Source organism: Salmo salar, chromosome 11, assembly GCF_965601325.2.
Source record: "Salmo salar chromosome 11, fSalSal1, whole genome shotgun sequence".
In the NCBI taxonomy this organism is placed as follows: Eukaryota; Metazoa; Chordata; class Actinopteri; order Salmoniformes; family Salmonidae; genus Salmo; species Salmo salar.
In genome coordinates this window covers 116,939,884-116,950,512 of record NC_138301.1, presented here as the reverse complement: position 1 = coordinate 116,950,512, position 10,629 = coordinate 116,939,884, and the positions used below count along the sequence as shown (strand labels likewise).

Sequence of the window (10,629 nt, the reverse complement as noted above, 5' to 3'; positions counted from 1 at the left end):
CCCCTCTCTCTCTCTTTCTCTCTCTCCCCCCCCCTCTCTCTCTCTATCTTTCTCTCTCTCCCTTTCCCCCTCTCTCTTTCTCTCTCTCCCTTTCCCCTCCCTCTCCCTCCCTTTCTCTCTTGCTCTCTCAGACAACAGCCTCTGTCAGCGTCTGACTGGACTACACACACACACACACACACACACACACACACACACACACACACACACACACACACACACACACACACACACACACACACCACACTCCTCCTGAGGTTGGTCAATGGAAAATGCATTGCTTTTTAGACATCTGAACTTAGCAAAAAAAGAAACGTCTCTTTTTCAGGACCCTGTCCTTCAACGATAATTCGTAAAAATCCAAATAACTTCACAGATCTTCATTGTAAAGGGTTTAAACACTGTTTCCCATGCTTGTTCAATGAACCATAAACAATTAATGAACATGCACCTATGGAACGGTCGTTAATAAGACACCAACAGCTTACAATTAAGGTCACAGTTATGAAAACTTAGAACACTAAAGAGGCCTTTCTAGTGACTCTGAAAAACACTAAAAGAAAGATGCCCAGGGTCCCTGCTCATCTGTGTGAACGTGCCTTAGGCATGCTGCAAGGAGGCATGAGGACAGCAGATGTGACCAGGGCAATAAATTGCAATGTCCGTACTATAAGAAGCTTAAGGCAGCACTACAGGGAGACAGGACGGACAGCTGATCGTCCTCGCAGTGGCAGATAACGTGTAACAACACCTGCACAGGATCGGTACATCCGAACATCACACCTGCGGGACAGGTACAGGATGGCAACAACAAGTGCCCGAGTTACACCAGGAACGCACAATCCCTCCATCAGTGCTCAGACTGTCCACAATAGGCTGAGAGAGGCTGGACTGAGGGCTTGTAGGCCTGTTGTAAGGCAGGTCCTCACCAGACATCACCGGCAACAACGTCGCTTATGGGCACAAACCCACCGTCGCTGGACCAGACATGACTGGCAAAAAGTGCTCTTCACTGACGAGTCACGGTTTTGTCTCACCAGGGGTGATGGTCGGATTCGCGTTTATCGTCGAAGGAATGAGCGTTACACCGTGGCCTGTACTCTGGAGCGGGATCAATTTGGATGTGGAGGGTCCGTCATGGTCTGGGGCGGTGTGTCACAGCATCATCGGACTGAGCTTGTTGTCATTGCAGGCAATCTCAACGCTGTGCGTTACAGGGAAGACATCCTCCTCCTTCATGTGGTACCCCTCCTGCAGGCTCATCCTGACATGACCTTCCAGCATGACAATGCCATCAGCCATACTGCTCGTGCTGTGCATGATTTCCTGCAAGACAGGAATGTCAGTGTTCTGCCATGGCCAGCGAAGAGCCCGGATCTCAATCCCATTGAGCACATATGGGACCTGTTGGATCAGAGGGTGAGGGCTAGGGCCATTCCCCCCAGAAATGTCCGGGAACTTGCAGGGGCCTTGGTGGAAGAGTGGGGTAACATCTCACAGCAAGAACTAGCAAATCTGGTACAGTCCATGAGGAGGAGATGCACTTAATGCAGCTGGTGGCCACACCAGATACTGACTGTTACTTTTGATTTTGACCCCCCCTTTGTTCAGGGACACATTATTCCATTTCTGTTAGTCACATGTCTGTGGAACTTGTTCAGTTTATGTCTCAGTTGTTGAATCTTATGTTCATACAACTATTTACACATGTTAAGTTTGCTGAAAATAAACGCAGTTGACAGTGAGAGGACGTTTATTTTTTTTGCTGTGTTTAAATAAATGTGGCTGTATTACCCTTTGTCATATGACACAACTATAAATATATACAGCAGGTGTGGCTGTGAGTGGAGACCAGAAGGAGAACGTAGTTTGTTCATTATTATACAATGTCTTCCGACCAGGATGGTCCACCTGTATACATTTCAGAGATAAACTCATTTACTCAAGCGAGTCATAATAAAACCTGAATAGGATGATCCTGATTCTAGGAGGGTGTGTAGTCTAAACAGGAAGTCAGGTTAACAGGTGATGATTCTAGGAGGGTGTGTAGTCTAAACAGGAAGTCAGGTTAACAGCTGATGATTCTAGGAGGGTGTGTAGTCTAAACAGGAAGTCAGGTTAACAGGTGATGATTCTAGGAGGGTGTGTCATCTATACAGGAAGTCAGGATAACAGGTGAGGCAGTGCTAAATACAGGTAATGTCTGAACTCTAAGGGCTGGTTTTCCAGATACAGAGTAAGCCTTGTCTTGGACTGAAAATCACTTTCAATGGAGATACTTCATAAGGATTAAACAAGGCCGTGGAAGTTTGAAACTCTCTCTGTCAGCATGCCAGAAAGCATCTCCTTTCAGACTCATTAATCAGCGTCAGCTTTACGTATCCTACATCCTCTCTGGAACTGAGTCATCCACCCAACCTACAGTATAGGATGTATGGTATCCCTTAGCCTAACCCTGGCCGTGTGCTGTCAGGAATGTCTGAGAGAGGAGGGACAGGACACACACTCTGTCTGTGTCTGTGTCTCTCTCTCTCTCTCTGTGTCTCTCTCTCTGTGTCTCTCTCTCTGTGTGTCTCTCTCTCTCTCTGTCTCTCTCTCTCTCTCTCACACACACACACACACACACACATATATGGAAAGAGATACCAGTAAACAGAACAGATGTCAGAGGTATACCATGTTTAGATATTAGTCCTACAGGGATATTATGAAGTGTGAGCTGGAGAGAGACAGCTTGGATACATATACACTACCTCAACACCATCACATCTACCTCAACACCAACACATCTACCTCATCACCATCACTTCTACCTCAACACCATCACTTCTACCTCAACACCATCACATCTACCTCAACACCATTACATCTACCTCAACACATCTACCTCAACACCATCACATCTACCTCAACACCATCACTTCTACCTCAACACCATCACTTCTACCTCAACACATCTACCTCAACACCATCACTTCTACCTCAACACCATCACATCTACCTCAACACCATCACTTCTACCTCAACACCATCACATCTACCACAACACCATCACTTCTACCTCAACACATCTACCTCAACACCATCACTTCTACCTCAACACCATCACATGTACCTCAACACATCACATTACCTCAACACCGTCACTCTACCTCACTACCATCACTTCTACCTCAACACGTCTACCTCAACACCATCACTTCTACCTCAACACCATCACTTCTACCTCAACACATCTACCTCAACACCATTACATCTACCTCAACACCGTCACCTCTACCTCACCACCATCACCTCAACACGTCACCTCTACCTCAACACGTCACCTCTACCTCAACACGTCACCTCTACCTCAACACTGTCACCTCTACCTCAACACCATCACATCTACCTCAACACCATCACATTACCTCAACACCGTCACTCTACCTCACTACCATCACCTCTACCTCACTACCATCACCTCTACCTCATCACTGTCACCTCTACCTCAACACCATCACTTCTACCTCAACACCATCACATCTACCTCAACACCATCACTTCTACCTCAACACATCTACCTCAACACCATCACTTCTACCTCAACACATCTACCTCATCACTGTCACATCTACCTCAACACCATCACATTACCTCAACACCATCACTCTACCTTTACACCATCACCTCTACCTCACTACCATCACCTCTACTTCATCACCATCACCTCTACCTCATCCCTGTCACCTCTACCTCAACACATCTACCTCAACACCATTACATCGACCTCAACACCGTCACCTCTACCTCACCACCATCACCTCAACACGTCACCTCTACCTCAACACGTCACCTCTACCTCAACACCGTCACCTCTACCTCAACACCATTAGGAGCGGAGAGGAAAGTAGAGAGAGGAGGGGGGATGAGAAGAGAGGAAAGGAGAGAGAAGAGGGGTGATGAGAGAAGAGGGGTGATGAGAGTGGAGGGGTGATGAGAGGACAGGAAAGGAGAGGAATGAGGCACACACCACACAGCAGATACTCAAACACACATTCACCCACAGATCATTTAGACCAGCGGAGCACCAGAATAACCCAGATGTGTAACTGAAACCCGTGAGGTCTAGAGCAGAGACAACATGGTTACCAGGGTTCGACTCACACACACACACACGGTGACCTCAGGGTCTCTGTGTAAATATTTCCATGAATGAGGACGGATTAGGACAATTTAACACTTTAGCAGCTAAAGGACACAGACTAGCATATTAGACTAGCATATCAGACTAGCATATCAGACTAGCATATCAGACTAGCATGTTATACTTGCATATTAGACTAGCATATTAGACTAGCATATCAGACTAGCATATCAGACTAGCATATTATACTAGCATATTAAACTAACATAATAGACTAGCATATTAGACTAGCATATCAGACTAGCATATTAGACTAGCATATTATACTGGCATATTAAACTAGCATAATAGACTAGCATATCAGACTAGCATATCAGACTAGCATAATAGACTAGCATATCAGACTAGCATATCAGACCAGCATACTAGACTAGCATATCAGACTAGCATATCAGACCAGCATAGTAGACTAGCATAATAGACTAGCATATCAGACTAGCATATCAGACCAGCATAGTAGACTAGCATAATAGACTAGCATATCAGACTAGCATAGCAGACTAGTATATTAGACTAGCATATCAGACCAGCATACTAGACTAGCATATCAGACTAGCATATCAGACCAGCATAGTAGACTAGCATAATAGACTAGCATATCAGACTAGCATAGCAGACTAGTATATTAGACTAGCATATCAGACTAGCATGTTATACTTGCATATTAGACTAGCATATTAGACTAGCATATCAGACTAGCATTAACTCCCTCTGCCAGAACTGGAGGGGATAACCCCTACCACCCAGGAGAACAAGTGGGAGGAGGAGTGGGACAGAGAAGAGAGAGGAGAGAGAGAAGACAGGAGAGAGTATTCGTGGTTCTCTCTCTCTCTGCTTTCTGACAGACTGAAGGCCCAGAGGAGGGGAGGAGGAAAAAAGTGAGACAGAACAGGAAAGATGAGAAAGAAGGAAGGGAGGAGAGAGAGAAGGAAGGAAGGAAGGAGATAGACAGGAGGGAGGAGAGAGAAGGACAGGAGGAGAGAGAAGGACAGGAGGAGAGAGAAGGACGGGAGGAGAGAGAAGGGAGGGAGTGAAGGAGGGAGAAGAGAGAAGGGAGGGAGGGAGGGAGGGAGGGAGGGAGGGAGGGAGGGAGGGAGGGAGGGAGGGAGGGAGGGAGGGAGGGAGGGAGGGAGGAGAGAAAATGGTCTTGAGAAGAGGGGCCCAGAGAAGCCAGAACACTCCCTCCTCTGTCTCTGTTGACCATATCCAGGTCACAGGTCAAGCCTTCGTGGGAAACACACTGAGAAGACTCTCAGCAACAGCCAATCAAAACTCACACAAACAACTATCAGACAGTCATAGTAGCTCTGGCCATGGTCCAGACCAAAAATCACCTGATCTGTGTAGAGACCAAATATACTGTGTGTGTGAACCTTATCTAGAACCTAAAAGGGTTCTTTAGCTGTCCCCCAGGATAACCCTTTTTGGTTCCAGGTAGAACCCAATTGAGTTCCAGGTAGAACCCTTTTTGTTTCCAGGTAGAACTATTTTCAGTTCGATTAAGAACCCTCTGGGAAAGGATTCTACCTGGAACTCAATAGGGTTCTACCTGGAACCAAAAAGGGTTCTACCTGGAACTCAATAGGGTTCTACCTGGAACCAAAAAGGGTTCTACCTGGAACTCAATAGGGTTCTACCTGGAACCAAAAAGGGTTCTACCTGGAACTCAATAGGGTTCTACCTGGAACCAAAAAGGGTTATCCTATAGGGACTTCTGAATAACACTTTTTTTCTAAGAAAGTGTGTGTGTGTTCCTGACCAGTATGGGGGTGTACCTGTCTGTCCCTGACCAGTATGGGGGTGTACCTGTGTGTGTCCCTGACCAGTATGGGGGTGTACCTGTGTGTGTCCCTGACCAGTATGGGGGTGTACCTGTGTGTCCCTGACCAGTATGGGGGTGTACCTGTGTGTGTCCCTGACCAGTATGGGGGTGTACCTGTGTGTCCCTGACCAGTATGGGGGTGTACCTGTGTGTCCCTGACCAGTATGGGGGTGTACCTGTGTGTCCCTGACCAGTATGGGGGTGTACCTGTGTGTCCCTGACCAGTATGGGGGTGTACCTGTGTGTCCCTGACCAGTATGGGGGTGTACCTGTGTGTCCCTGACCAGTATGGGGGTGTACCTGTGTGTCCCTGACCAGTATGGGGGTGTACCTGTGTGTCCCTGACCAGTATGGGGGTGTACCTGTGTGTCCCTGACCAGTATGGGGGTGTACCTGTGTGTCCCTGACCAGTATGGGGGTGTACCTGTGTGTACCTGACCAGTATGGGGGTGTACCTGTGTGTCCCTGACCAGTATGGGGTTGTACCTGTGTGCCCCTGACCAGTATGGGGGTGTACCTGTGTGTCCCTGACCAGTATGGGGGTGTACCTGTGTGTCCCTGACCAGTATGGGGGTGTACCTGTGTGTCCCTGACCAGTATGGGGGTGTACCTGTGTGTCCCTGACCAGTATGGGGGTGTACCTGTGTGTCCCTGACCAGTATGGGGGTGGACCTGCGTGTACCCCTGACCAGTATGGGGGTGTACCTGTGTGCCCCTGACCAGTATGGGGGTGTACCTGTGTGTCCCTGACCAGTATGGGGGTGTACCTGTGTGTGTCCCTGACCAGTATGGGGGTGTACCTGTGTGTCCCTGACCAGTATGGGGGTGTACCTGTGTGTACCTGACCAGTATGGGGGTGTACCTGTGTGTCCTTGACCAGTATGGGGGTGTACCTGTGTGTCCCTGACCAGTATGGGGGTGTACCTGTGTGTACCTGACCAGTATGGGGGTGTACCTGTGTGTCCCTGACCAGTATGGGGGTGTACCTGTGTGTCCCTGACCAGTATGGGGGTGTACCTGTGTGTCCCTGACCAGTATGGGGGTGTACCTGTGTGTCCCTGACCAGTATGAGGGTGTACCTGTGTGTGTCCCTGACCAGTATGGGGGTGTACCTGTGTGTCCCTGACCAGTATGGGGGTGTACCTGTGTGTCCCTGACCAGTATGGGGGTGTACCTGTGTGTCCCTGACCAGTATGGGGGTGTACCTGTGTGTCCCTGACCAGTATGGGGGTGTACCTGTGTGTACCTGACCAGTATGGGGGTGTACCTGTGTGTACCTGACCAGTATGGGGGTGTACCTGTGTGTCCCTGACCAGTATGGGGGTGTACCTGTGTGTCCCTGACCAGTATGGGGGTGTACCTGTGTGTACCTGACCAGTATGGGGGTGTACCTGTGTGTCCCTGACCAGTATGGGGGTGTACCTGTGTGTCCTTGACCAGTATGAGGGTGTACCTGTGTGTCCTTGACCAGTATGAGGGTGTACCTGTGTGTCCCTGACCAGTATGAGGGTGTACCTGTGTGTACCTGACCAGTATGAGGGTGTACCTGTGTGTCCCTGACCAGTATGAGGGTGTACCTGTGTGTCCTTGACCAGTATGAGGGTGTACCTGTGTGTCCTTGACCAGTATGAGGGTGTACCTGTGTGTCCTTGACCAGTATGAGGGTGTACCTGTGTGTCCTTGACCAGTATGAGGGTGTACCTGTGTGTCCCTGACCAGTATGGGGGTGTACCTGTGTGTCCCTGACCAGTATGAGGGTGTACCTGTGTGTCCCTGACCAGTATGAGGGTGTACCTGTGTGTCCTTGACCAGTATGAGGGTGTACCTGTGTGTCCCTGACAAGTATGAGGGGGACCGGGAGAGGAATCTGATCTGGTAACGTTTACAGAACCGGGATTAGGAGGGATTATTTTAAATCGTCATGACGACAGGAATACTGTTCTCATGTGCCTGTCCGTTTGACCAGGAGCCGTACCAGGTGTACCATTCGGGATACAGACTGTGTGTTTTCTCTCTGAGGAGATATTATTGCTCGTAGCCGTTCCTGAACCAGTGAAAGAAGAGTTCAGGTCAGTCAATGATTAAACATCAGAGGGGAAGGAGAAGTAGATGAACCAACTCTTCTCTCTCTCTATCCATCTACCTAGCTATCTCTTACCCTCTACCTATCTCTCTCTCTCTACCTCTCTCTCTCTCTCTCCCGCTCTCTCTCTCTCCATCTACCTACCTATCTCTGACCCTCTACCTATCTCTCTCTCTACCTCTCTCTCTCTCTCTCTCTCTCCCGCTCTCTCTCTCTCCATCTACCTAGCTATCTCTTACCCTCTACCTATCTCTCTCTCTCTACCTCTCTCTCTCTCTCCCGCTCTCTCTCTCTCCATCTACCTACCTATCTCTGACCCTCTACCTATCTCTCTCTCTACCTCTCTCTCTCTCTCTCTCTCTCCCTCTCTCTCTCTCTCCATCTACCTACCTATCTCTGACCCTCTACCTATCTCTCTCTCTACCTCTCTCTCTCTCTCTCTCTCTCTCTCTCTCTCTCTCTTCCTCTCTCTCTCTCTCCATCTACCTACCTATCTCTGACCCTCTACCTATCTCTCTCTCCCTCTCTTACCATCTACCTCTCTCTCTCTCTCCCTCTTACCATCTACCCCTCTCTCTCTCTCTCTCTCTTACCTCTACCTCTCTCTCCCTCTCTCTCTCCCTCTCTTACCATCTACCTCTCTCTCTCTCTCCCTCTCTTACCATCTACCTCTCTGTCTCTCTCTCTCTTCCTCTACCTCTCTCTGTCTCTCTCTCTCTCTCTCTCTCTCTCTCTCTCTCCCCCTCTCTTACCATCTACCTCTCTCTCTCTCCCTCTCTTACCATCTACCTCTCTCTCTCTTACCTCTACCTCTCTCTCTCTCTCTCTCTCTCTCTCTCTCTCTCTCTCTCACCATCTACCTCTCTGTCTCTCTCTCTTACCCTCACCTCTCTGTCTCTCTCTCTCTCTCTCTCTCTCTCTCTCTCTCTCTCTCTCTCTCTCTCTCTCTATCTCTGTCTCTCTCTATCTCTGTCTCTCTCCATCTCTGTCTCTACCACTCTGTCTCTCTACCACTCTCTCTCTCCGTCTCTCTCTATCTCTGTCTCTACCACTGTCTCTCTACCACTCTCTCTCTGTCTCTCTCTTACCCTCTACCTCTATCTCTCTCTACCTCTCTCTCTCTCTCTCTCTCTCTCTGTCTCTCTCACCCTCTACCTCTCTCTCTCGCTCTCTCTCCCTCTCTTACCCTCTACCTCTATCTCTCTCTACCTCTCTCTCTCTCTCTCTCTCTCTCTCTCTCTCACTCTCTCTCTCTCTGTCTCTCTCACCCTCTACCTCTCTCTCTCGCTCTCTCGCTCTCTCTCCCTCTCTTACCATCTACCTCTCTCTCTCTCTCTCTCTCTGTCTTACCTCTACCTCTCTCTCTCTCCCTCTCTTACTATCTACCTCTCTCTCTCTTACCTCTACCTCTCTCTCTCTCTCCCTCTCTTACCATCTACCTCTCTGTCTCTCTGTCTCTCTCTTACCCTCACCTCTCTCTGTCTCTCTCTATCTCTGTCTCTCTCTATCTCTATCTCTCCCTCACTCTCCTGACCTCTGCTTCCTCCCTCTCCTTCCTTCCCTCTCTCCATCCTATCCTCCCCTCCCCTTCTCTCTCCATCCTATCCTCCCCTCCTCCTCTCTCCTTCCCTCTCTCCTTCTTATCCTCCCCTCCCCCTCTCTCTACTTTTCCTCTCTCCTTCCTATGTCCCCCTATCCTCCCCTCCTCCTCTCTCCTACCCTCTCTCATTCCTATCCTCCCCTCCCCCTCTCTCTCCTTCCCTCTCTCCTTCCTATCCTCCCCTCCCCCTCTCTCTCCTTCCTATCTTCCCCTCCTCCTCTCTCCTTCCCTCTCTCCTTCTTATCCTCCCCTCCCCCTCTCTCTACTTTTCCTCTCTCCTTCCTATCCTACCCCTATCCTCCTCTCCTCCTCTCTCTCCTTCCCTCTCTCCTTCCTATCCTCCCCTCCCCCTCTCTCTCCTTCCTATCCTCCCCTCCTCTTCTCTCCTTCCCTCTCTCCTTCTTATCCTCCCCTCCCCCTCTCTCTACTTTTCCTCTCTCCTTCCTATCCTCCCCCTATCCTCCCCTCCTCCTCTCTCTCCTTCTCTCTCTCCTTCCTATCCTCCCCTCTTCCTCTCTCTCCTTCCCTCTCTCATTCCTATCCTCCCCTCCCCCTCCTTTCCTCTCTCCTTCCTATCCTCCCCTCCTCCTCTCTCTCCTTCCCTCTCTCATTCCTATCCTCCCCTCCTCCTCTCTCTCCTTCCCTCTCTCCTTCCTATCCTCCCCTCCTCCTCTCTCTCCTTTCCTCTCTCCTTCCTATCCTCCCCTATCCTCCCCTCCTCCTCTCTCTCCTTCCCTCTCTCCTTCCTATCCTCCCCTCCCCCTCCTTCCCTCTCTCCTTCCTATCCTCCCCTCCCCCTCCTTCCTGTCCTCTACTCTGATTTCTATATTAAGCAACACTCAGTCATTCAGGGCATCACAGTTCCTCTGACTCCATACCACCTTCTGTAGCAGCATCGGGACTCGTCTCTCTCTCTCTCTCTCTCTCTCTCTCTCTGT

The 10,629-nt window shown here is 49.6% G+C and overlaps 1 protein-coding gene across 2 annotated transcripts in view; it reads right to left on the bottom strand.

Annotated features, from left to right (window-relative positions):
• The window catches only part of stard13a (StAR related lipid transfer domain containing 13a), a 184,763-nt gene that overhangs the window by 102,285 nt on the left and 71,849 nt on the right, over positions 1-10,629 (bottom strand). The window lies entirely within an intron of this gene.